This window comes from Chiroxiphia lanceolata, chromosome 2 (assembly GCF_009829145.1).
Source record: "Chiroxiphia lanceolata isolate bChiLan1 chromosome 2, bChiLan1.pri, whole genome shotgun sequence".
NCBI classification, from domain to species: Eukaryota; Metazoa; Chordata; class Aves; order Passeriformes; family Pipridae; genus Chiroxiphia; species Chiroxiphia lanceolata.
In genome coordinates this window covers 30015506-30043371 of record NC_045638.1, presented here as the reverse complement: position 1 = coordinate 30043371, position 27866 = coordinate 30015506, and the positions used below count along the sequence as shown (strand labels likewise).

Sequence of the window (27866 nt, the reverse complement as noted above, 5' to 3'; positions counted from 1 at the left end):
ACAGGTCCTTCAGACACCATGACTGTGGGTGCCTTGTCACGCTTTTACAAATATCACCTACACCCATGCTCTCACATTTCAAGACACTGGAGAACTACCTTCACTCACACAGGGTTCATTTTTTAATGTGGAAGCCAAATGCACACATTTGGGAGGTAAATTATGCAGAAAAATACTTTACATTTCTGCTGAAGCAAATGATTTTTAAGTAGGTCTCATAATTACTTTGGGTGGAGAATGTGCTTTTTCTCTTTGGTCTATTCACTTGCAGTTCGTACGAGGAAGGATTACACTACTATTATTACACAAACACTTAAATGGGTCCATTGATTTGTTTAGAAATGAGATATCAATGACAGTTAATTATTCAATAACTGATCGTTAATTTTGGGCAAATGATCAGAGACCCCTAGGTCCTTCTAATTTTTTTTGGCTCAAAGGAATAAATGAAATCTGTTTGTTAAAAGCATAGAGCAGACTGCTAGGCATTAATTTTCGTTCTGCTACAGTAAAGTAGTGTTTAAAGCAGATTCATGAAATGTTTTAATACTACTCAGGCAAACCTATCAACAGAAGAAAAGTTAAACACACAGTCAAGGGGATTAGTATCTAGCTGTCTATATCTTTCATCTAACCTGACACCTTGCCATCTGTTTTTTTTACAGAAAACAATTTTTTACTTACTTAAATAGCTTGCTTTTAGTTAATCCTTCCCTCTTTTCCTTGCGTTTTAAGCTATCCTAAACATCAAGGATTGTTTGTACCTACTGGGCTACAGCAGTATTGGATGATGTTTGAAAAGCATTGCTTACGTAATGAGGGTATCATAATTTTTAATTAAAGTTCATTCACATTGTGCTTTCCAATACCTTGTCATTACTCTAATGATTAATAAGCAACATAATATTTTCTCGCACTCTATCTGCATGGGAGTGAGCTCTAAAATTTCCAAAGAATAAATTAGAGAGGAATTAAAGTTACAAAATAGACGAATGTCAAGCTGAAACTCTTTTCATTAATTCAATGCTCACTTCTGCCAAGGTCTTCAGCACATATTTAATTCTGTAACATCACTGTGCTGAGATCATTCCAATATAATAGAGTACATTTAAAATGAGCAACTGAAAACTTGCAGCCTTAGCCCTGGATTTATTTGCTTTTCTTGACTAGATGGACAAAAAATAGCCTGGGTGGAGATCTGGTTTCTGTTCACTTCGGTGGAGTTAATGTCATGTTTGGCGAATGCAAGGAGAAATCACGGAGATGGAAGCATGCTTCAAGAGGCTGCACGGTGTCACTTCTGCATGGGCCACAGCCTTATTCAGCACTTTTTAGTAATTAAAGTTCCTGAGAAACATAATATGTAAGTCAGTCTTCAAGAAATAGTGCGACAGATGATAGACTTCAGTATCGTGTGCAGTAAGTATTTTGAGAAATGTGTAAAACTTATTTGAGTAACAGAAGAACTGTGATAATTCTCACGTGTAAAACCAGAGTAGGAGCAAGCCCACAGAAGATGTACCTGTGTCTGTCCTTCATAGTGCAAAACACACTGAAAAATATAGTCTCATCAAAGAGGAGACACTTCCCTGGTAAAAAACCCCGCCATACTTCAAAATTGCAGCTCTGTCACTTCAGTGTGTTACTTACGTGATCACCAGAGGTCAGTGTCACCACAGGCTGCAGCACAGAGGGAGGGAGATGCTGCTCATAAAAGATGAAAACAAGCTCGCCTGATCCTCCAGAATTTGCCCGTGCTCCAACACAAAGTATAACAAATTCACAAGCCTCTCTCTTCTTTGTGAGATGGAGGGTAGATGACTGAGGGGAGTACTGAGGAAAGAAAAGGACACGGGAAAAAAGAATCAGAGAGCTGTAAGGAAATGGGAGAGAGTAAAAGCACAACTTGGCAGGCTGCTTTGTGACCATAAAAGATATTGCCTTCAGATTCTCCAGCAGACAAGTCCTACCTGTGTTAAGGCATGTACCTAGCAATATAAACTATTGCCAGCTTTAAACGCTGAGAAATTATGAGACTAGCTCACAATGTTTAAATAATTAAAAAATACTCTTTTCTTTTTCTTTGTCCAGAGAGTTGGGTTGTTTTTTTTTTTTTTTTGGTCATATTCTCAAGCTTTGCTCCACTAACATAACACCTGAGAATGTTTTTATGTGTGAGTCTGTATGCACGTAATTTTAATGACATGTGAAATCTTCAGATTGTGTAGTTTGCCTCCAGGAATTGCAGTTTAGAAAAAAATACAAGATGTGTAATAACACTCTAGGAGCTGGGAAGACTGCTTCTCCAGTTGTTCATTCTCCTTTGACAAAAGCTCTTACAGCTGTACCATTTGCACATGGGTCAGAGGTGATGGATAAGGGTGCGGGTTGTTGTTGCTCCCTCACCTTGGTATGTCACCAGCCCCCTAACTCACCGAAGGTATCAACGGCGTGCTCCTCCACTCTCACGTACCACCCGTTCTGCACATATATGGGGCTGTGAGTGTGGATGCAGGAAAGAGCAAAGCTATGGCAGGGAGTTCAAGAGCAGAAGGAAAAGTAGGGAGACTCGTTTAGCTTTCTTGGGGCACCTTGAGGTGTGTATTCAAGTTGAACAATAAGTGCTTTCTACCGCTTTATCCATACTGGCATTTTTGGAAGTTAATCTGCTACCAGTGCTCAAGCAAGTGGCAGCAATGCTAATACTGGTACAGAGAAATCCTGGGCTTAGATGCCCTGTATTTTTGTTTCACAATTGTTTGACAATGGCAGAATACTTCATTAGGAAGGGAGTTGTGGGTTGCAACCACAGCTTGAATTTTTTCCTGCTGGAACATGATGTCTCTGTTTGGCTTTTGCAGTCCACTGAAGCTTTTGTGTTTGCCATGATGGGGTCCAAACATCAATCCAGTCACAGAGTTCAGAAATAGTGGTGTAGCTGCTGTGAAAGAAACAAGTTTGTTTCCAAGCTCCCTCTGCACAATGCTGTATTTTAATAGAAATACGTTCTTTTTCTGAATGTATTAATGGCCAGATTTGGAAAAAGAGACAACTTTAAAATATCAGATCTGGAGAATAATTTTTTAAGTAACCTGAGACATTTTTTACAATCAAAAAAATTTTTTACAATCATGATCGTCTCTCATATGGAAAGCATCTACCTGATACCAGGCATAATTTAAGTATTTATCCAACCATATCAGCTGCTCTCAATTCACTCCAGGGTAAAGTCCTTTTCAATACTGCTCCAGAAAAATGATACTGCTTATCAAAAGGAATTATCTAGATAATGTCATGACAGATACATGACAAACTTGCTTTCTCTGCACAAGTCTTAGGGCTAAGCAAATAGAAATCCAGCCTCTTTCCCAAGGCAAAATGCAAGTTGATTTTTGCACAACCCAACAAAAGAAAAGTAGGACAGTTGTCCACACAGAGCTTGAAAGTAGCACAGGGTAAGAGTCCGAAAGCAGACAGTCTTTAATGAGCACTCCATATTACTAAAGTCTATAAATGCTGGACAGTTTGGTATATTTGTTCCGATATGTTTTCATGGTATGGGAAGCAGGGATTTGAATGATGTTTACTTGATCTCAGCATAGTGCTGTGATCTCTCTCAGCAACTTCTATCACCTACAATGGGGATGCTCTCACAGGTCTGAGGAAGCACTGCAAAGGTCTGAACAAGTGTACACTCCTATTTACAGTCTTACTCTCTGAGATCCATCATCAGGTTAAATAATCCATGGTAGCAGATCCTAATAGGTTCACATAGCTGCACTGAATTAATGACATAATGTTTAAACAACAACTGAAAAAATCACATAAATCTAAGGCAAGGATTGGGTAAATTTGCATATTTTCAACAGTTTGTTTTCCTCTAAACATTTCAGAAATATTTTACCACACATTTTCTTGTAGTAATCATTTCATTTTCTTTTCCCCTAAAAATATACCTCCCCTTTCTGAAATGCTGACATAGATCAAGGCATTCCTCAAGTCTAGAAGAATTAAGACACAGCTGGGAAGAAATATGTCCCCAAAAAATTTAACACAGCAAAAGTACTTTGACCCCTAAATAAATGTTTCTTCTATAATTCTCAGTGCTTTGTATAGTTTAGCCTAGTCTTAAGGTATTAACTCAGAAACATTCTCCAGTCTTATTTAATGGTGGTTAGGGAACAACACACTAACTGTAAAGTAATAACAATAATAATAGCCTATGTCAGTATGGGAGCTGGTAGGGTAATAAGTCTGATGGAAAGCATGAAATTTAATTAATGCTCTTTGGCAAAGTTCCGATTTGTGTCAAGACATGACAGAAGCCCACTTATGGGTTAACCCTGCCCACTTATGGGTTAACCCTGTGAGGGCTGCTGAGCTTCCAGCAACAGGCAGCTGAAAAACTTTCTATGCCACTTAGGCTGCTGACTACTCACACACTTTCTGCACTTTGTGCACCTCGTAAAGGTAACACAGACCCCAAGACATTGCCAGGAGCAGATGCAATGAAAATTCGCCACAGAGGATGAGTGTGTGCAAAAAAAGAGACAGTGTTACAAAAGTCTGCACCTCTGTTTTGCTAGCATCAGGTAACAACACATTGCACCTTGTAATGATCTCTGAATGCCATGGCATGCTTTCAGCTCAGAGAGAAAAATGCACCAGTGAAGGCACTTAGCTATGCCAGAAAATCTCGTTATATCCACTAATGTTTATGGGTGCCTGAACTTGTATGGGATGTATGAACTGTGGAAGAAGGCAGGCAGGATAATCATACTGCTTAGTGGCAGGGACTTAATACCTTCAGAACTGCAAACTTCCCTCAGTTTCCATATTTCAGTGAGGAGAAATAGATTCTGGAAGGAATTGGGCTTAGGGGATTGTAGTGGGTTTCTGTGGCTGGGTTTTGGTAGTGGGGAGTCTACAGTGGCACTTCTATTAGAAGCTGCTAGAAGCTTCCCCTGTCTGGTGGAGCCAATGCCAACCAGCTCCAGGATGGTCCTCCTGCCACTGGCCAAGGCCGAGCCAATTAGGAGCACTAGTAATGCCTCTGTGCTAACATATTTAAGAACAGAAGGTTGTTGCATGGATGAAAATTCCAGCCAGGGAAGAGCAGAGTGAGGACATGGGAACAACAAAGTAGACACCAAGGTCAGTGCAGAAGGAGGGGCAGGAGGTGCTCCAGGTGCCGGAGCTGAGGCCCCTGCAGCCTGTGGTGCAGACCATGGTGGAGCAGCTGTGCCCCTGCAGCCCATGGAGGAACTGTGCAGAGACCCACCTGCAGCCCATGGAGAAGCCCATGCTGGAGCGTGCTGGATATCTGAAGGACCCTGTGACCCCGTGGGAGGCCCACATGGAGCAGGATCCTGCCAGGAACCTGCAGCCTGTGAAGAGCCCACACTGGAGTAGGCTTTTCCTGGGTAGGACTTGTGGCCCCTGTAGGGGACCCACGCCGGTACAGCTCATTCGTGAAGGACTGCACCCCATGGAGAAGTGACCCACGGGACAGCAGTTTGGGAAGAACGATTGCCCATGGGACGGACTCATGCCAGAGAGGTTCATGAAGGACTGTCTCCGGTGTGAGGGACCTCACAGGAGTAGGGGAAGGACTCCTCTCTGAGCAGCGGTAGAAAAAACAACTGACTGCAACTCCCATTCCCCGTCTCCTTGCACCGCTGGAGGGGAGGAGGTAGAGTTTGGAAGGAAGAAGGGGTAGGGGGAAGGTGTTTTTAAGATTATTTTACTTCTCACTCTTTTGCTCTGATTCTGTTAGTTATAAATTTAAGCAATATCCCCAATTCGAGTCTATTTTGTCTGTGATGGTGACCAGTAAGTCACCTCTCCCAGTTCTTATCTCAACTCATGAAACCTTAGCTGTTGTTTTTTTTTCTCTCTCCTCTGCCCAGTTGCAGAGGGGAGTGAGAGAGTGGCTTTAGTGGGCACCTGACATCTGACCAGGGTCAACCCACTACAGGGATCTACTTCTTTCTCTGGCTAAATAAAAAGGATGTGAATACTCCTAATTCTGACACTTAATTGTCCTATCCTTCTCAAGTTAGACATCTAAATGAGCTGCCCCAAGTTACCTATCAGACCATCTTGGATGGTCCCTCCTGCTAAATGCTCAGGCTGATGCCAGCAAGGGTCAACTGCTTGTGCTGTAGAGGAGGAGACAGACCTGAGGAAGAGGTGACTTGAAACAGTCCAGAGGTTTTTGAAGTTTTAGATAACATGCAGTTGAGTCAGATATCTGGAGGACTTTTAAGTCCCAAATAGTTTACTCATGGTAACAATGAAAAGGAGAAAACCGCTGGGTGGAATTAGGCAATTAAAACAGGGAAAAAAAAAAAGATTTTCAGAAGGAAGTAGCTTGACAAAACTTTGTTAATATTTCCAAGGGTTAAACAAGGCTTCAGGTTTTGTCTTGCTGTTAAGCGATGCACATTCACAGAGTGCCAAAGAAGGATGTAATAAAAGACTGGAGACTCCTGAGTTACTGAAACCTCAGTTTCACACAGCTCTGCTAGCTCCTGCTCTGAGACTGTATCATTTCCACCCCATCTAAACTGCAGAGCTGTGCAGTGCATTGTGAACGTCTGTTGCCTCACATCTTGGTCTTCCTCTCCTGGGACAAAGGCTGGGGTCCCAGGCCTTGCCCCCACAGGAATGCAGGTGTTCATAGGGGAAGGACAGGGAAGGGAAAGGTGTTTGCAGTGGAACAATTCAACAGGGAAGCAGAGAGCTGAGGCGCTTACTGCTAGGACCTATTGAAAGCTGGGAAACCTCTGAAAAAAATTGAAAGGCAGCCCTTATGATCTGCAAGTAATCTTTAAAGGTGTAAACCCACAGTTTTCCTAGTTCCTTCAAGGCTGGGATTTCTCTAGCTACGTGTTTTGTTATAACCACTGGAAAACTAACTACAACTACATCTCCTTGCCAGTTTAGTCTGTTCTGCAACTCCACCCTTATTTCTGGTGTCTGGTATGTATACTAAAAGTCTCCAGGTTCCCCAGTCCATAAATTTGATGTGTTTGTTCTGGGTGTGCAGCTCATAGCACTGTGAACTGGAGCAGTAGCAATGCCTGTGCTGCTACAAGGAGAGAAGAGTCCTGCATTTGTTCACACAAAGCCCCGTCACTCCAGCTCTCACAGGCAGGCAGATAAACCACTTGTCTTTTTCCAAGTCCTGTTTTCAAGATCCTGGGACTGCCACAGGCAGTTAGGGAAAGTACTTGCAAATAGCACAATTTCATACCATTTGAAGCTGTGTTCTGTTACATATTTCAGATTCTAAATTACAATGAGCTTGTTTTTTAGTTCAGCGCAAGATACTGTAATATATGTGGAGTACACTTGTATGTATATGAATTCCTTAACTTTTAAAAGTCCACGAGGGATGGCAATTTTCTATAGAGAAGGAAGTGGAAATGGACATGGATTGTTAATACCAGAGTATCACCTACCATCTGGATAGGCTTAACATGTGATAAACTGTAAGTTTTGAACATAGATTTGTGGTGCTTGAGGAGATTGCTTAAAAGCCTGTCTATGCTGGCCTGGCCTGACTCTCATTCTGTGGAGCTTATTATAAGGTGAACACAGAATAAAAAGTGAGAGATGTAGCAGTCTCAAATTTAGAATAATAAACTAGAAATAAGAGTGTGTTTAGAGCTGTTCTACTTGACTTTTTTTTTTTTTTTAATGCAGCTCCTGGCATTAAATTACGAAGCTCTAAATTCATAGTTCACGGAACCAAATAGAATAACTGGATTCATCCATTCTTTTACCACCCATTTAACAAAGACCAAAAGCCTGTTAAACTCTTTGGTTTACCTACGAATCTCAGCTCCTCTTGGATATACATAATTTATTAAAAATATCTAGCTTGTATTAATTTTTTTTTCTGATGGAGAGTCTATTACATGTGTTAGCACTTTGTTTGGGACTTAATTTCTGTCACTGATAGAAAGCATAACTTGTTTCAATTTATGACTGCAGTGGGGTTGTTATAGTTATAGTTATAATGGCCAGAGGGTATAAAAAACCCCACACTTCATAAGGCCCAGTAGTATTTTTTACAAGACAGATTGATACAGTTGAGGAAAAAAGAGGAGATTTAGGGCTTGTGTACCTAACAGCTCATATGGTTTTTTTCCAATGATATGAGTTAGACATAAAAAAATAATACTTGTCCCTGCAAACGTTGCCTGACTTATTAACTGTAAAGGCATAATTTGTTGGGGTCAGTTATTGCAAAGGCAAATTATAAAGCATTTCTGATGACTTTTCTCTGGACTGGGAAGATCAGAACTGGTGACAGAGGTTCTGTGATATACAGTGTTAACATACAGCTATAAGATGGTGAGTTTTATGCTCCCTCTTGTCCCCGTCTCTTCCCACTTCCCTGTTGTTGTGACTATGCTCCAACAGTGTGTTGCTTGCTTATATGTGAGTTATTAGGAGAGTGATTCAGCTGGCATTGTCTCAGCAGTCTACCCTCTTTTTATTTATCCCTGCTACAGGTTCCTGACCACCCTCAAATTTTATCAGTGATCACTTTGTCTTCAAATCATGTGGTTCTGGAGGAATTGCAAAGAGTCATCTAGACCATATCCCTACTAGAAATCAGATGCAAGTGAACCTAGATAGACCCAACATATTACTTAATCAATTCTTAAAAATCTTCATTAAGAAACCATAGTTTTCCTAGGTATGCTCTTTGTAACAGTTAACTGTACTATATTTCAGAAAGGTCTTTCAAACACCTAGTCTAAGTCTTTTCCTCTGCACCAATACAAACATTTCACAGCATGGCATTAAAAACTGATCCCTGAGGACCTGACTAAGAAAACATAATTTCTGTGAGAATTCCCTGTTTGCAATTACAACAAAAACTCATACTTTTTAAGCTATTCAAGATACACCACGTTAAGTTTATTATTGTTTTACTTAATCAAAATTTTGTGAGGTACAAAGTCAAATGCCTTACAGTACTTGTGTGAACATTATTACCTTTATCAGCCAAACACATGAAATATTTGAAAGCTAATGAGCTATCCAAGATAGTTTCTTAATCATGCCTATTCCTTTCCACTAGAAAACCCCAAACCTAATCTCTCCCCTGCCAAGCCCCCCCTCTAGCTCATTTGAAATACCTCTTTTTTAGAAAACTGGGAGGGAATAGATTTGGTTTTGGGAAAGGTAAAAAACCAAAACTGTTGTTTCCTGCTTTCTCCTTACCTCTTCCTGTAGCCTACATGAAAACAAGCTGGCTAAGTTCTAGACGTACATGTAATTAAAGTGAAGCCATTTTGGAAATAATTCCAATTTACGATGAAAAAGTGACATATTAGCTCGCAAATGATGTGTTTCAAAATTAGAGGTGTGCATAGGTTAAGTTAAAGTTGATTGTTAAACATAAAATGTGTCAATTAAAAAAACCAACAACCCTACTAACTACTGTCATTTTCGGAACAAGTGAATGAGAACATAAAGTAATGAATTGAAATTAAGTTGTTTCTCAGTAATCACAGTCTATCTAATTTCTTATGTCTTAAACATCTGTTACTTACACATGAAAGGAAGGGTGGTTAGATTGAAAGTAACTGGACAGTGTAGCTAGCTACTAGGGAGCCCTCCTTGCCAAACAGAAAATTTGCTATTACATACAAAGGCAAAAGGAACTTTCAGTTACTTTTACCTTGATATATTTTAACCATAAATTCAGTATTTCCACAGAGAATCCATGCTGAATTATATGCTTTGGGACGAGAGGACAGTAAAAAAATCAAAGTGATTATTCATTACAATTATTTTCATGATATTCATTAGAGTCTGTTTAACTATATTCTACTTCTCAGTTCCTTTAACTGCACTCTGGCTCAAGTGAAGCCTAAGTTCAGTGCAATGTAATTTAATGGAAGGTTTAGCTAGAAGGAGGTAATGAACACCTGTATCAAAAGTAGTGGTTACCATAAAATGATACGTGTGTTAAATATTTACCAGATCGCAGTATTATTTTCTGCTCAAAGTTTAAGGAACTACTTAGTGTCCTAGGCTTGATGATGTGATAACCCTTGGCAAATATTGATTTTTAAATGGTGACAACTGTACAAATTTATACTTGCTAATAGGAGGTCCACAAAGCAAACAGTACTAATTGAGCAAAACCAAGGCACTTTTTCAGCTCATATGTTTGACTTGACATATTGTGACAGACACAATGCAGCTCCCAAGTGTTTCCCACCAAAATGATGTTCATCATATGTCTGTGCAACGTGGAGATGTAAAGGTAAAGAATAAAATGGATGGTAATCTTTCCTTGTGTAATATACACTTTTGTAGAAAGCCAAATGAGGTATAAACTGCTCTCAAACCACTCATCATCCTATCTTCTCTTACCTAATGTTATTGTTGCCTCACACTTTCTTTCATATTTTTTAGCCTTTTTATCTTTGTGTTTTCAAACTTCTGGGCAAAGCAGAGGCATTTCTGATAGTTCTGATGGCAAAGCTTTTCCTCAGACCATGATTCTAAGGATCTGTCTTGTCTTTCCTTCAAAGACTCATTCAGAAGAGGGACTGAAGAGTCACTCTGACATCACAGGGCTATAGTTTTGGACTGCAGAAAGTGAGGTGTTAAGGCTCACAGAGCACAAATCTCAGCCACATGGCTTGAAGGGACTTCTCGGCCACTGCACAATGGTTTTGAAACAACGTTGGAGAAACCATTCATGTTCTTGTACCCTGTTAATCTGCACTTGCACTCAATTATACCGTATTTTATGAAGAGTGGGAAATAATTCACTGTGCAAGTGATGTAGAGTTACTTACTGGGTATAAATGCCTTGCCCGTGTTCCAGGAATACTTACCATATTGCAGGCTGCACACTGCAAGATTCTTCATTTTAAATGCATAGAATTGAAGAGATTGTGAGATTATTGAGAAAAACTGTTTATATATTGCTGGCCCTTAAATTTCACCCATTTACCCTAGACTGAGCACCCCAATTAAGGCTGGAGCATATCTTCTGAAAAGACGTCCTGACTTGAGATGATTTGAATTTTCAAAAAATGGAAAATCCCCAGTTTTCCTGAAGAGGACTTATCAGATTGTGCATTGCTCCCCTGGCATTTCTAGCATGGTGAAAGTTAACACATAAAAATTTTCTTCTACCAGGTTGTAGAGAAGAAGCAAATCAGTCACAGCCAAATTTGGTACACTGTATATAAATTAAAAAAATAAAATAAAAAACGGGTATGGGTAGGGCAAATCTTTATCAAGAGCTTTATGCCTAGAAAGAAATTTAGTTAGTGAATTATTATAACTAGACAGAGCAGGAGGACCTCAAATAAGATTTACCAGCTCTGTTAGTGTCCACCGGACAGCAAAGCGCTGTTGAAGAAACACTGGAAGCAAGTCAGCAATGACCCTCACAAACTTGCCTTTGTTTAGTCCAGTTTAGTGGAAGGAATAAGTATGACCTAAGCCCACTGAGCTAGTTTGTCAGATACCTTCAGGCCAGGTATATTTAAAGGTTAAACTTTCCAAGAAGAGCTCGTATGAATAAACTCCTGTTTTACTTCAACTCTTCATCTTCTTCTGCAGGGGCAGCCTTTTCTAAACTACTTAATAATTTTTGAAATTAATTTTATGTTCCCTGTAACTATCCACTACAGCTTAGCTTGACAGCTAAAGATCCCTCAGCAAGATTAATTCATGATTTGGCCTGTATTTCAAAGATGGCCTCCACAGATAAACAACTATATTGCTAGCTGTTGTGTACCACTCAGCCATCTGGGCTCTTTTATCTGTTTTAGAGACTTGGTGCTATAAGGATATGTCTGTAACGAAAGTTGCAGCAAATGACCAGTTAGCAATCAAGAACATTACTGGGGTGTTTCTAACATTTTTGCTGCTATAAATCACAACCTATTGTTACAGTTTTGTAGCTATAGAGCAGTTGTGTATTTGTGTAAAAATATGGGTCACTGGTATGAGAACATTAACAGGTGCTTCCAACAACCTTACTATTTTCTTAGAAAATAATGATGTGTTATCAAAACTTACAGAATTGTCCTACTCGTGACTTTACCTCAAACCACTGAAACTGAAGAGGAAAAAAGTCATACTTTCTCCTTTTCTAAATGGAAAAACTGAGCAGCTTTTGCTTAAGCAAAGATAGCAGGTCTCACAGTCAGCAAGGCTGGGTAGCGAACAGAAGAGAGCCTTCTCCAGCTGGATAGTGTTAGAGGACTCAGCCCTTCTGCACCAGGCCTGGGGACAGGCATCCCACAAGTAACACATGCTGTAGAGCCACATGAGAAGCCTCCCAGAAGCCTGTCTGACACAGTCTGTGGAGGTTGTGACTGCTGGAAACCATATACTTCAAACTGTGCTAAACTCACAGAAAATCCTTGGCAGAAAATCCTGTGGAGTTCAAGGCTTTCAAAAGCCCTGCTAGTGTATTATTGAAGACACTTAAGTCTTTCCAGCTCAGCTTTCTAGCTTGGCTTTCCCCAGGTTTCAGGACTGATCCATCTGAGGACCACCAGCTGTCAGATCTGGGGGGAATCAACCTTGTTATCTACATGGTTTTGTGAGTCTTTGCAGCAGCTGAGGAAGACAACTCAGCCTGTGAACTTTACACATAGATGAAGTTTAAAAATCTCATGAGAATTCATATAAAATCAACTGCACTAGATGCTGCCCTAGAGCATTACAAACGCTGAACTACAGCAGACAAGTACAACAATGCAGAAACTGTTTCATAACACAAAACCATTGCAAGTTTATCTATTAATGACACAGAAAATCACTAAGGCCAAATAGGAAGAGAATCTCTATCTTTGCAACTGAAGGCTTCATCATCTCCTTACTAAATGGTGGACTGAAACCTGGGCAATACCTTTAAATCTGAAGCAAATTCTGGCAGCCCCTACAAAAACATGGTCTGGACTATGTTGCAGGACTTCAGCTCTGAATCACAATTATTTGTACTAAACCTACAGTTACTGTTAGCAGGTTTAAAGCTAAACCTTTACATCAGATTGAATATATGCATTATTTTTTTCTGCATAAATGCAGAAAAACCAGTACAGTGGATGCTCATAGATGTTAACATCACCTTGCCTCATTTAACTCTGAAAGCTATTTTGCATATGAGCTTACCTAATAAATGTTACATCTGACTTCTGTCTGAGTTTTATCTGTTTGTTTGTGGTGGGTTTTTTTTTCCCTTATCTTTATACATTTACTCTGTGTTCTCTGTGGAGATTTCCTGGCATCCTCTTCTCCTTCTCTTCCACTGCAACTTTGATTTTACACAAGGGAGACACATCAGTGACTTGTATTTGCTAATATCATTTAATGTTTCTCTAGGTGATTTTGTATATATTCTCTCCTTAAGTTGCTCACCAATATATATAAATGTATATCTGCATACATGTATATATATTTACTACAAATAAGGAAAACATTTTATATGGCTCCAAATCTGTGTACCAATTAAATTAGTCAAATGGTTTTGTCATCATTTACAATGAAATAACTGCTCTACTGAAATTACAAGATAAACACAATCTTGGACTTCAATTCAATGAAGATTACAAACACCTGTTTCTCCCCCATGTACTTTTTTTTTCAGTTTGTCCTGCTCACTATGTGCAGAAGTCTTAATGCAGCAATATTAGATGTACCCAGAATACAGACCAATGAAGTATTCACAAAGAGATGAAAGATAGGGCATATGTGTGGGGGTTGTGTTGTCTGTGGTTTTTTGTTGCTTTTATTTTTGTTTAAAGAACAAAACTGAAGCGTATCGACGTAAAGGAACAAGATTCAGGATGGGAGAGGTTCCAGGTGTGGAGAAAAACATACAGCAATTGACAGGACTTTATGATACGGACTTTACAGTTCTTATGTGTTTATAAATATACACATTGTATGTTTCCCCAGGATTTGTATTTCCCGGACACGCCCAGGCACGCCCGCTTCCCCGCTTCCCTCTCTGATAGGCTAAAGAAGATGCAGAGAGGAGACAGCCACCATTCGCCTTTTCCTTCCCCGGTTCCTCCCACGTTCCTCCCCCTTTGCCTGTGTCCCTACCCCGATTTGTTCCCCTGTTTGTCTGTCTCATGCTCCACCCCATATTCTAGCCCCTTCCCCACCTGAAACTCATGAAACCCCTACTCCCCTAATAAAGTATTGCAGTTGCACTTGTCTCTGGATCTGTCCATGCTGTGTCACAGCCCCACCCCCCCACCCCCCCGACCGTGGCATATCTGGATCATTTTTTGGCAGGGAGTGAGAGTGGTTGAAAAAAAAAAGACAGGAATAGGAGGAAAAGGCTGAAGAAAAGTTGCCGTTTCCCATTAGGTGGCTTAGACAAGGCATTCTGGAGTGCTGTGCTGCTCACATAAGTGCTTAGATACTCTGTAGGTCACTTCCCATGTGACTGAAGGAAGTCTGGATTTTTGTTTTTTGAAGGAAATGCTTCATAGTATGTAGGGACTACCAGGAATGCTTAGGTAAAATTACATTAAAATTGACGTGGATGTGAGAACTCTTGGCTTATATTCGAAAACGTGCCATCCTCTGTCATCTCAGCTACTACCCTCCAAAGAAGGAGAAATAACGTGATAAAAATTTAATCGGTGGGACTATGGAAAGAAAAAAAATTCAAAATGAGTTTAAGGTGAGAGTTTATAGATTTAAACTAGAGTTTATATATTAGTTACAATATTAGAATTTATATCACTTCATACTACTAAAACTGTGATAAAATATATGTCTGTAACTGAAGAACTTACTTTATGTGATGGTCTTTCTACCTGTGAGCCCAAGTGTTTTAGAAATAATGACTCATCCAGACTGTGTGCTTATTTCAATCCCTGAAAATTAAACTGAATATAGAGAAAACCAGTCCTAGCATCCTAGCACACAAGAGAGAACACATGATGAGAACACAAGAAAGTTTCCAGCTATGTTATGCAACAGGTGTGAGGTATTGCATGTCTCCTTGATCTGTAAAGGTGTAGAGACTCGTGAAGAATTTTGGGGGGGGTGTTATTTGTATGTTTGGGTTTTTATCCATCTGCTGTATTACAGTAAAATAATCTGAGTTTCATCATGTAAACTTAATTGTACCTGTTTGATAAATACTTTGTGATACTCAATGTTTCATTGAAAGTCTTAGCAATTATTCATGAACATAGCACACACGTCACCATGCATGAGCTCATTAGCCTGAAAAACAAAACTTTGTTAAAGCATGCTCACAATGCTCTTCCTTTTAGGTCAAAGACAATGTGATATGCAGACTGTTATTTGGTATTTAGTTCTGTAAACTGTTTATGTTTCAAAGAATATACTAAGTTGGAGAGGACCTATCAGGATCACTGAGTTTCACATAATTCTCTTGAAGATGCAGTTGATGAGTAATCTTAACTGATGAGAAATCTACAGTGGTTAAAATATTTGCAACTCTCTGGACTTAGGCAAATTTGCTATTTTGAAACTTTTTTTTTCCAGAATGTTTGTGGAGCCTGCAGTTTTCTTAAACCATCACATGAGTTTTTGTCAAATGCCAGAATTTTTTTTTTTTCCTGAAAAAGTTATTTTCTAGATTTCTGTTAGAGCTACCTCTATTGTAAAACTATGAATTTTACAGTGAGGAGAAGCAAAAATACTTTTTGAGTGGCAACACTAGATACTTCATGTTCTTACATGTATCATTAAACCAACACTTACAGCTCTTTTATTGCTTTGACAGCCAATGAAGAGTGCTCAATCATACTGAGCTTTTTAATTGACTACTTAGATTACCCAAAGAACTCCGACGGTTGGCATGGATTTAAACAGCTGGACAGAGCACAACCAACAATTGTCAAACAAGACTGCAAACCCAGGTAGACTCTGACCTTAGCAACACTGTCACTTTTTTCTGTTCTGCTAAGTTACATAGCCTACATTTTTTATCTAATTCTGAAATGTAAAGAAGTCAGAGGTCAGCTAAAGTAACAAGGAAATGAGGTGTGGGGGTTTTGCCATCTTTCATTCATGTTATTCAACCAGCTCCAGTTTTCTGCCTAAAAGCTAATCCAGAGTTTTGCAGCACTTGTGTTGTCTGCCCAAACAGCTTCTAACTGGGCGCTGTCAAGAGTACTTGGTATCCATCTGTGACATGCATGTGTCAGATATAGCATGCATAAAAGGACACTGTTTCTAACTGCTCAGAAGGAGCCCAGCAAGCCACCAGAGCTCAGGGCAAGACCAGCCAGGGTCTCTTGCTGATAAATTCACTGTGCTGACTGACAGTGCCCTGCAGGTTTCACTGTCCAAGAGAAGGGTGAACTCTCTCTTGAGGAAAAAATGAGCTTCGTTTTCACCTCCAATTTTCACCTCTGAATTTCAGTGACCATCTCAGACAGCAACAGTTCTCAAGCTGAGCCACCCAAAATGTCCCTCCTTCTCCAAAATAATTCCTCCTTGCTCTTCAGCAGAACGTTTCGGTACTGACCTTGGACTCTCTAATGACCTTCACATGCTACCCATCTTTGAAATAAGCATCTAGCTTTCCATTTAACTGTACAAGACTAAATATTTAGTTTGATTATTTGTGGGCGACAATCCATTCTTAATTAGCTAAGAAAATCAATACTTATTGTATTTGTGGAAAACAATATTTAAGGCTTGAATAGGTAATTAATGAAATAAACCCATATTTTCACATTATTTCTCATTTTCTTGGTTTTAGGGCAATGTTATGATACCACTGAATAATTTTAAATTGCTGAAACTGGAGATTTTCAAAATTTCCCTAATTGGAAGTCACAAAAATTTTAGCCGTGTCCCAAAGCACCCTCTTCATACATTCTGTCTCTGAGTATGTATGGTAATGTGCATTAATTATACTCTTTCTGAGTACTGTACATGTTTCTGACACGAGGATTCTACATTACAGTGAAGGATTATTGTACTTTCTAGGCCCACTGCAGCTACAGTAGCTTCAATCACTTTAATATATTTTATTACAAGTAGCATTTAATTAACACTACATCTACTGTCCATGTGAAGGATCCAGTCTTGCACAGGTTTAGGCACATGCTTAATTTTGTGCACTGTGAATAGTCCTATGGAACTGAATGTTTTGTTAAAAGAATAGGATTTTCACTGCTGTGTGAAGTGACAGGCACTGCAGAGACATGAAAGAAAAATGAGAACTATGGCTGAGAAAAATAAGATATTTTGGACAGGATCAGGAGACTAATTTCATTTCTGCCTATATTTTATTTTTTTAAAGGAATCGATTTGCTGGTACTGAAAGATATTAGTTTCTTTTTGTACCTGAAGGGGTCTTCTTTATACACTGAGGTAGCTCTAGCTGGGATGGTTTAAGGTGATTGTATGGGACAGTAAACAACTGTGTTGGCACTTTTTTTAGTAATCCAATTTCCTCTGTTCTGAAGAAGAATCTTTCAAAGATATCCTTCATAATTTTTTTAGAACAATTGGAGAAAGAATCTTTTTGAGACTCAAGAAAATACAATATTAATCTTTTGGGAAAAGGACAGGAATCTTTTGGAATCTTTCTTGCTCTGGTACCTAAGCTATACTCATTGTGCACATGTACACTCTCACCTTCATGGATTTCCTGAAAATTCCTCACAGCAGATATAAGTTATCCTGAACCAGAGGGTTATAAAAAACATCACTGTGCAAAGGAGAGATCCCAGGGCATTTTCAAAGTCTTGCTAGTTGTTTTGTGCTTAGTTTGTACCTTTGGTCACACTCTGCATCAGAGATATGGGTATAGGAAAGATAAGAATCTTCCAGCACTGCCCAAGCATGGTTTAGGGGGTTAGTGAAAATACAGGATGAGCGAATGCTGCACTAAAATTTTGTTTTTCTGTCAGTAGTTGAAATTATTAAGAAACACTAAGAAATAAAAGAGCCATTATATAATTGCATATGGCAATGAAATTTCAACATTCAATTAGCATGTATATATGTGTGTGTGTATATTTAATTACAACTTTTAAAATATTTCATTCAGAAAGAACGTAGTTTCTTCACACTGGTGTTGCACTGCAAACTATCTGGATGCTCACATTGCTTCTCCTTTCTGTGAAACCACTAGGTGGAGATGTAGGTTTACCAAGCTAGGATTGCAATAAGCTTTAAAAGGCTCAAGATTGAAAAACGTCTCTTAAAAAAAATAGTACAAGATTGATAAATTATGTATCTTGTTGGTTACAAATTCCAACACATCTTTGAAGGAGGAAAAATGGGAAAAACTAAATGCTCAGTTGTAAAATTGTCCAAGCAAATTATTATTTTTTTAAGACACAAGTTCTGATGTTTAAGACTGAGAGAATAATCGCTTCATGTTATAAATTGTCTGCTGCCAATACACACACATTTTCCTTTATTCTCCTACCAGCTGCTAGCTCATGCTATCAGTGGTCAGGAACAAACAAACAAAAACTACTCCTAAATTTTCTTAGCCTGCTTTCAAACTTTCAAACCAGTGGATATATGCCAGTAACTGGCAGATTTCAGGACTGTTTGCTTAAGTTGAGGGAATTACTTTTAATTCTGGCACTTTTTCAGCAGCATTCTCATATCTAGTATAAGATGTAAAAAGCAAAGTATGGTATTCTGAGTTGCTTTCTTTAAAATAAGACCAGTTTTTTTCTGTCTTTCTGCCATGTGTGCTTAATCACGGAAAGTGAAAATAAGAAGTCGAATGAAACAGTTGTTTATGTTTACTGGTTCCACTTTCCTTTTACATAAACCTTTTCTGCTTCCATTGCTTATCTATGTGCTCTACAAACTCTCCCACAGCAGACAACAATCTGGGCATTTAATAGCAGAGAAGAGCGATTCAGAATTCATTCTTCCATATTTCTCCCCTTATATGAAAATGCTCAAGCAGCTTATGCTATTTTTTCCAATGGGTGGGAAAAACAAGTGCTATCTTGACTTCCACACCTCAGCATCAAAAAGAAGTTCACTAATGTAGTCTATCCTGCCTTCATATTCATGTAAGGGCTCTGTACATTTTTTCGTTTTGCTTTTTTTTACTGTAACTTTCAAAGTCTTGTTAGAAAGGATGTGGGAATGAACTGACCTCCTTTTGAAACATTAGAAAAAGAAATGTGTGGCAGATCCTAGTTTGGGAAAGATCAGTATCTTCATAGAAATGACCCTTCCTTTTCTATAACCTTGGATATGGACCTGCTTTTAGCCAAGTGTTTGAGGTTTAATACTGTTTACTACAGGCTCTGTAATTCTGCTAATACTATGTGAAAGTCTTAGGTATAAGGGGGTAAATCATAAATCAGTTCTAGATTTTTTTTTCCTGATTTCTGCCAAAGTCCTCTTGATTAGTGAGAAAAAATCGGGAGTGATATTTCAGAAGTAAAAATTGAGAATTGCAGTATTTTAGATGCCATTGTCCAATCATGTTATTATTTCTATCAGTGCCTGCAATTTCTAGGTCTATTTTTAGGGAGGAGAGCAGAAATGGGAGTAACTACTAAATATTTGAGCAAATTGGGTCAAAAGAAGGGAGGCATTTATTTTTCTACCAGAAAACTCTTTAAAGACCCCCACCATCTGATAAACTCCCAGAACTGGTGATGCAGCATCCTGCAGCTGTGTTCATCACATTCAAGGGGAAATGCAGGCTGTTGGGAGATAAACAATGATCTTCCAAAAGCTAAATCCATGGAAGGTGAACAGCTATAGTAAGAAACATATAGTAAGAAAAGGGAGCTTCTTTAACAAATGATATTCTAGTTTTGCAGAAGATGTATCCTCACATCTTAATATTTCTCATACTCCTACTCTACCCTTCCACACTGCAGTGCTTCCCAATAAATGTTGTTTATAATAAAATGGGAATTCTGGTTATTTATGTGGACTAAAATACTTTGGGTTTCTTCAGGATAAAGTACTTCAGGTCTTGTATGGTGAAAATAAGATTTTTAGTTGTTTTCTTTTTGACTATTACAACAAGTCCTAAAAGCTAGAAGCAGCCAGGTAAATTGATGCTAAACAGAAATGCAAATGGAAACCTGGCTGGGGAGGTGGCAGAGTTCTGTTTTAGACTTGAAGGACTGTGTGATTTATTAATATTATAAAAATGCCTATCATTTTAGAAATACATGCATCTAGCAACTACATAAGCTAAAAGTTCTTGTGTGCAGAAAGAAAGAAAGATAGATCTCTGGGCCAGATAGAAAGGATGAGGTTAAAGCTTCAATTTGCAAAGCACTACTTTCAGGGGGAATCTCTGGTTTTTTGAGAGTCAGAAAGAGTCACTGAGGTGAGAGTATTTCAGCTGATGAAGGGCAGCCTGTCTGCCTCCAGGCTAACACTTTAGCTCCATCCCAACTAAAACTTGGGTTTGTACTAATCCAGTTCAGATCCTTACCCCAACCAACCCCCGCTTCCGCCTTCTCGGCCGACAATCTGCCCATCTTTTCATCCTACATTAGCTCTGAATGCCTCCTAATCAGTTACAGATTTATAAGGACTACGAAGAGCCCCTGCATTAAACAGCTTTTTCTCTTCAAATATGGAATATGAAGTTCTCCTTAAAAAGCATTTCCTACTGTGGTCACACACACACCTACTGAGGTACTTGCCGAAAAAAACCAGCACAGAATTAAGGCTCTTCTGGCAGTCAAGAAAGAGGAAGATTTCATCTTAATCCTCATGAAAAAAAAAAAAAAAAAAAGAAATGAAAAAAGAAGGAAATTAAAACAAGGAAAGGAAAGGAAAGGAAAGGAAAGGAAAGGAAAGGAAAGGAAAGGAAAGGAAAGGAAAGGAAAGGAAAGGAAAGGAAAGGAAAGGAAATTTCAGGAAAGGAAAGGAAAGGAAAGGAAAGGAAAGGAAAGGAAAGGAAAGGAAAGGAAATTTCAGGAAAGGAAAGGAAAGGAAAGGAAATTTAAGGAAAGTTAAGGAAAGGAATTTTCAGGTAAGTAAATTTAAGGATAGGAAAGGAAAGGAAAGGAAAGGAAAGGAAAGGAAAGGAAAGGAAAGGAAAGGAAAGGAAGGAAAGGAAAGGAAAGGAAAGGAAAGGAAAGGAAAGGAAAGGAAAGGAAAGGAAAGGGAAAAGAAAAGAAAGAAAAGAGAAAAGGAAAGGGAAAAGAAAAGAAAGAAAAGAGAAAAGGAAAGAAAAAAGGAAAGAAAAGAAAAAAGAAAAAAGAAAAGAAAAAAGGAAAGAAAAGAAAAAAGAAAAAAGAAAAGAAAAAAGGAAAGAAAAGAAAAAAGAAAAAAGAAAAGAAAAAAGGAAAGAAAGAAAAAAGAAAAAAGAAAAGAAAAAGGAAAGAAAGAAAAAAGAAAAAGAAAAGAAAAAAAGAAAAGAAAAAGAAAAGAAAGAAAAGAAAAGAAAGAAAAGAAAAGAAAAGAAAAGAAAAGAAAAGAAAAGAAAAGAAAAGAGAAAAGATAGTGTCTGGCAGCAGACACTTTTGCTTTTAATCAGTTACATTTTATCTTAACCCTTTGTATGCTACAGTCCAAGCTTTCCTCGAGTCATACCTGTCTTAAAGTCCCATATCAATGGGATAAATTGCAAATAAGAAGCTGAAGTAAGCAAGAGTTTTCTGGCTTTAGAATTTAGTTGACAGCACAAAAGCTGGGTACCTGAGTTCCCAGTTTCTGTGTGTCATTCTCTCCTCTCCTCCCTGTCTTCAGTTCTCTCTATAAAACTATTTGCTAAAACTGTTGGATTAAGTCAAAACATCTTCTACTGAGCTGTCCCTGTTTTTAGGGATATGTGCAATGCGCACGCTCACATGCAGAAACATCCTAACTCGCAGCCACTGTAACAAACTGGAGGGCACAGGGAGGGGAGGGGGGAGGACCACCCTCTGATGATCACATCTGAGGAAAACAGACATTCCCCTCACCTTGAAACCCTCTCTACTTTTAGATGAGAATACATTTGATCAAAACACGATGCCATTCATCTTTTGTGGCTGTTTGTCGATCATAGCTCCTGGAAGGATAAGCAAACTCTATGGAAAGGCATTTATCTAAATTATCCTGATAAAGTGCTATCACTCTGTGGGGAAAGAAAAATGAGGCAGAATGCTAGTTTGTATACAATTGTACTAACCTGAAGGAAAATTGGCATATGAGGTTGAACTACACTTAATAAAAGTTGGAGTGCTGTTTTCAAAAAAAGAAATACTTTCTTTAAATGAACTTTCTCCTTTGTGAGGATTCAGTCTATTTGAAAACGAAAAGTAAAATATAAAAAAAGATTAAAGATATGAACTGCCTCTTCCTTTCAAACACCATATAGTGTTTGTGACTTTTCCCTTGACAACTAGATAAGAAGATAAATGCATAGTTTCTCTTAATTAGCCTTTCTTAATTAAAAACACCAGAGGTATTTGTGATCATAATGAACTCTTCTGACAGAACGGTCACTTGTTCTTCTGGATGTCACTCTAGGAAAATTAGATTTATTTTTTAAAAGAGCATAAATTCAGTGCTAAGGAAGATATAAATGATCCCTGCAAAAGCAGTGTCCCCTCTGTTTTATCTGAGTTAGATGGATGTGTATCTTGTGGGTTTTAGAATGGTGTGGGGCAGTATTAGCCATCATTAGCACCCCACTATGGATCCAATTCACTAATTACTTATGCTGTCTTGGTTCACTGAGATTTAAGTACCAAGTCAATCCCATTATCTGCAGTCTCCCAAGCTTGCCAGAGTCATCCGTCTTTTATGGAAAAAAAAGCACAAGGGTTATCAATAGGACCCTGAAATACTTGGGATTTTCCCACTTCAGGAGGAGGCAAGATTAGTCCTGACTAAAGTTGCATCTTCTCTAAGCTGCTACTTTGGATGTGATAAAAGTGAATGCTGACAATTATCCATAACTACATAAAGAGCAGGAGAGAGAGAGAAGGACGCAAGAGCAGCGAAGAGAGAAGTCTGCCACACACGCCTGCATCTGTCCTACGGTCGCAGGCAGTTTTTCATATCACCTCAGAGCTACAAATTACAATTCGTCTGTTACAAACACATGATAATATAGTCAGAAATCAGAAATTAAAATATTCCAACGGCCTCGGGCCTCCTCAGAGAGAAAGAGAGAGGGAGAGAGGCTGAGGGAGAGAAGGAGGAGGGAGAGGGAGAGCGAGGAGTATGCCGAGCCCCTGCGCTGCCTGTGTTGTTTGTGCCCTCCCTTCTCCATCCTACATGTTTAATGTCTGCAGCAGTACCGAGGCCTTGTCTGTTTGGGATGGTTGATTGACATCTGCTCTGCCGAGAGGAAGGAACTGGCAGCTATTGGCAGCACTGTCACGTTCATTTGCACACTTTATGAAGCAGCAGTGTGGCTACTAATACAAAAAGAAATCTTCTAAGCAGCATGACATCTCTTGGAATGGAATATTTGTCTTTACAAATGATTGCACTGCTGCCAGTACTTGACATGGTGCTCGCAAACATGTGTAATTGTTGGAAGTGTAATGATGATTATTTGCATATTTAATGTTCAAACAAGTACTGGAGAAGCAACTTAGACTAAACCTTTTATGGGGAGGATTTAAATATGTTCAGCATCAGCCTGATGAGCCCCAGTAAAGAGTCGGGGGTCTAAGAGGAGAGCTCATGAGCACGATTGCTGTATGAAAGGGAGTTTAAGAAATCACCCTGGAATGCGACACTTTTATAGGTTTATTTTGAGACAGATTTCATATGAATTCCTCTCTCATTCATTTTAATTGCTCAAAATTATATTTAAACGTAATTATACAAAAACTTAGGAGTGATCTAGTTATCATGTGTCTGAAATCAGCCAAACAGCAAACTGAGGAAAGTGGATGTGCAAGCACATGTTTACCAGTAACATCAGTTTAGAGGAAGCCTGTGCATGATGGTAAAGACACTTTTTTTAACTCTTTGGCATAAGTGTGAGAAGGGTGCAGGTCGTGGGAGGGAGGCTTACAAACCCTTTTTCCTGGGCTGAAAATACAGCACTGAATATATGCCCTGGAAATCAGAGCCATGCCCAGGTTGATAGAAAAGGGCTTTCCTCCCTGTAGAAAGCACTTCTGTTTCTGCCTTAGAATGAGACTTTTCACTTTCCCCTTCCACACTGATATTTCTTTTTTTAAAAATCTTCTCACGCAGAGACCTGGTTAGCACACAGACCTTACATGCACATATGTGCACACAGGCACACGCAGTTGCACGTGTGAAGGGGAAAATGTTTTACAAAAGGGCTCTCTAACACGGCAGAAAGAAACAATACTTTTGAAGGCAGTATTGTTCCCCTGGGAAGGATACACATTGGTTTTATCAGTGGAATAATTTCAAATGATGCAGATACATGAATGGCAATTTAACCCTCCACCTTTAGTGAAGAATTTCTTTAACTGAGGACTTCATCTCTCAGCTACTTTTCTCATCTTAAAGACAGGTCTTCTCCATTTGAAACTTTCCCCTTTTAAAATATTTATATTAGCAATTAGTTTTCATCTCCCTGTCCTACCCCAACTCTCCTGCTTCCTTCCTCTTTTTTTCTCTCTTCCTCTCTTCCTCTTTTTTGTGTGGTCTTAATACCAAGAGATTTATAATCACCAAATCCTACATTGTTTGAGGGGCAGCACAATAAACTTGACTCAATTATCATGCTGTAAATTGATTTAAAAAAAAAAATCTGATGGATGAATAGAGACTGAATATCTTCGTCTCTGACCCTGTCGTATCATCAGCAATTCCCTGGCAAGACTCCCACTTGATTGACAATGCTGCTAATGAACACTGTCTTAGGCCACGTAATGATTTACCTGCCATGAACGAGGTTTGGCAATGTTACTGTTGCGTACTCGTCTAACAATTAATCCTTTAAAAAACAGATATATAGTCTTGAAGCATGGAAGTGTCTGGAAATTAATAGAAAAGTGGAGGCATAAGATAAATACATGTCTGCTCATTAAGCTAATTAGGATTGTTTTGTTGCTTATCTTGTTGCAAAAGCATTCCCCCTCTATTTATTTTAGTCACCTGTTGTTTCATCCTCACAAGAAGCCAATATCTTCCTTTATCTGACGAACTTCTACCTTATTATTTACCTTGGCCAACAACAAAAGCAGAAAGTATTCAGCTGACTGTGGTTGCAGTCATTCTTCCCTACTGAATGTTAGACTTCTGTGTTTTGTTTTTTAAATTTTTTTTTCACTCATGCTCAGATCATCTGCCTGCTCTGTTTTGTCTTCTAAGCAGCTGAAGGTAAAGAAAACTGCACAGCATCTGGTACTAACATGCAGCACATTAGCCTTCTGACTCTACCTCCAGATCATAGCCAATCCTCCTCACCATACAAAGGGGGGGGGAAATGCTAGAGTGTGAAGGACCCCTTTGTTGATCACAGTTGTATGCAGCACCCACTTGCCCCTGAGCAGGATTCTGGAAGAAGTATGATCTGTGTCGCTTTGCCAGCAATAAAAAGGGTCTTTCACTTCTCCAGATGACATGAAACAGAAAAGCCACCCAAACCCATGTTTGCTGGTTCATTGAACACTACTCATTGTGTGTGCATCAGTATGTACTGCAGGTAACTTCCACAAAATGTAACTTACCTGAAGCACAATCTTGCACTTTTGTAAGTAGGTAATTGCTTGCCTAGTGAGGGTAGGGGCACCGGAGAGTGACTAGGAAAAGTGATGTTAAAGAGAGAAGGGGCTCATGAAAGAAACAGACTGCAAAGTTGAATTTAGTTCCTTATGAAATTCTTTGAAGAAGCAAAAGTATTTAAAAAACATATGACAATAATTAGCAGTATTTCTTTTGGGATTTGCTTGTTTGACCTTAGCCTTTTAATCTGTCAAAATATGCTAATAAGCCTGACAGACAGAAAGATAAAATACAGAGACAGATGAACTAACTGAGAAAACATCAGTACAATACTGAATATACTTGTGGAAAAAGAAAAGAAAGAGAGTGCAATTAAACATTACCTCAAGGCTTTGATGACATGCTCACTATAATGGAAAGTTGCTTACAAATTGAAAGGAATGTATACATGAGGTCACTATGATTGTGTCTGGCATCTCTGATAGTCTTATTTTGAATAGAAAAACATTTTTCTAAGTTCATTTTTGGTCTCAAATTTCAATCTAATATCTTGAAACACCACTTTCTGCACATTGTCTTCCTCTTGCAGATTACTGGATACACGACAATCCATAACTGTTTATGGCTTAAGAATCCTAGAGCTGTTGAACAGGCAGGCAAGAGGTTTCTTTCTGCCTTGAACACCTTGAACACCTTTTTTTTTCCTGTGAGATCTTTCAAGCTATCTGTGTGAAGCCAATGAAGATAATGGTCCCCAAAATAAATAGCCACTTTTAAGAAACAGTTCTGTTCTTTATTCAAGGTGAGCTGCACCATCAGGAGTATCTCAACAGCAGTAAATGACAACACATGAATCAGTTCTTATAGGACACCGGAAAAGGAGTTTAAATTTTCCTGATTTTGTTTCCTTTACAAAATAACTGTTTCTGTATTCTCACTGTAAGGGCTTTTGGTGGCACTAGAATAAGGTCATATCATAACAACAGGTATTTAGAGAAGTGTTGTGTGCCCTCACAGGTAAAGCTTCTCAAGACTTTCTGTTGAAAAAGACTAAAAAAACTCCAGAGAGCCTTTCTCCAAAATCAGAAACATGACTGTGTGATGATTCTCCGTAAAAGATAGTTCCGACTTCCACTTTTAATAAACAAGCTATAAAGAGGAGGTTAAAAAATTTCTCTTGGCTAATGTTGTCTGCATATCCTGGTGTACTGGGACCCATTTCCTGATGGTGATGATAAGAATTACTGGAGCCACATTAAAAAAACCTGAGGCATGCTTTCCCTTTCAGATATCCTGTTGCCATGAGCTCTAAACCAAGAAATTAAACCTAAATCAGGATGCAGACTTCTCTTTGCTGTGTGACTAAGTTGGGCAACTCACTTCCATGAAGTGAGACTGTGAAGGAGTTCTTCAAAATAAAATGTTTGCACATTGTATATCAGTGTATCTTATTTCCTGACAGGACATCTGATAGTCAGCTTTTCCATACAGCCAAATGAAGCATGACATTTAAAACCTCCTTTTTTTTTTCCAATGAGTGAGTTACCCACCCCACTTAAGCTCCCTAAAAATATACAAAAATGAAACATAGACGTGTCTTAGCAGCCAGAAGTGTGTCTGAAATTACTGCCTTTGCAAAGCTTTTACATTTAGTCAACTTTATAATCACTTAAAGAGCTCATCCAAGATTGGACTTTTTAAAATGTAGCTAAGGGCTTTCTTCCTCTCTCTGAGCCAGATGCACAGTTATAAGCCAAAAATTAAACCCAATTAAAATTTTAAAAAGAGCGAATATGGTCTAGCTGAAGGAGATACCCAGGGCCTACTCTTAAGGAACTGAGTGACCTGCCATATCCAGTGTCTTTCAAAGGTCCTCGCACCAGCACCTTGGAATTAAGAATGCTGATCTGCACAGCGCACGGAACATAGTTCCGTCACTGCTTTTCTTGTTAAGCGTCATAGCTTTGCCTATTGCTCGACTTTCACCTGCAGAGCGTGATGTCTGATTCTCGAAGCAGACGCTCCACTCAGGTGCCACCGGTGGGAAGCGGAGCCACCCACCCCAGCCCGAATCTGCCGCGACCCGCCGCAGAGGTGTCCCTGTCTTTGCTTTATTCCCAGTAGCCATCTTGAAGACCAACTTTGCGAGGCGGATGGTGAGGAGTGGGCAGGAAGGCCCCTTCCCTCTCCCCGCAAAGGCAGCCCCACCTCCAGCTGGCTGCCCCACGGCTCCCGGCCCCGCTGGCCGTGCCCGCCAC

General features: G+C 39.1%; 2 long non-coding RNA genes across 2 annotated transcripts in view; one reads left to right on the top strand and one right to left on the bottom strand.

Moving 5' to 3' along the window:
* Positions 1-13977, top strand: part of LOC116783408 — a 30092-nt gene extending 16115 nt beyond the window's left edge. The window contains exon 4 of the long non-coding RNA XR_004355674.1: positions 13960-13977. This is a non-coding gene — a long non-coding RNA (uncharacterized LOC116783408). The remainder of the gene's footprint in view (positions 1-13959) is intronic.
* LOC116783407 lies at positions 1130-27497 on the bottom strand. Its single transcript, XR_004355673.1, has 3 exons — positions 27454-27497; positions 1651-1833; positions 1130-1347 (listed from the first exon to the last, which is right to left on the bottom strand). It is a non-coding gene; the product is annotated as an uncharacterized LOC116783407 (long non-coding RNA).
* Between the last annotated feature and the right edge of the window lie 369 nt (positions 27498-27866).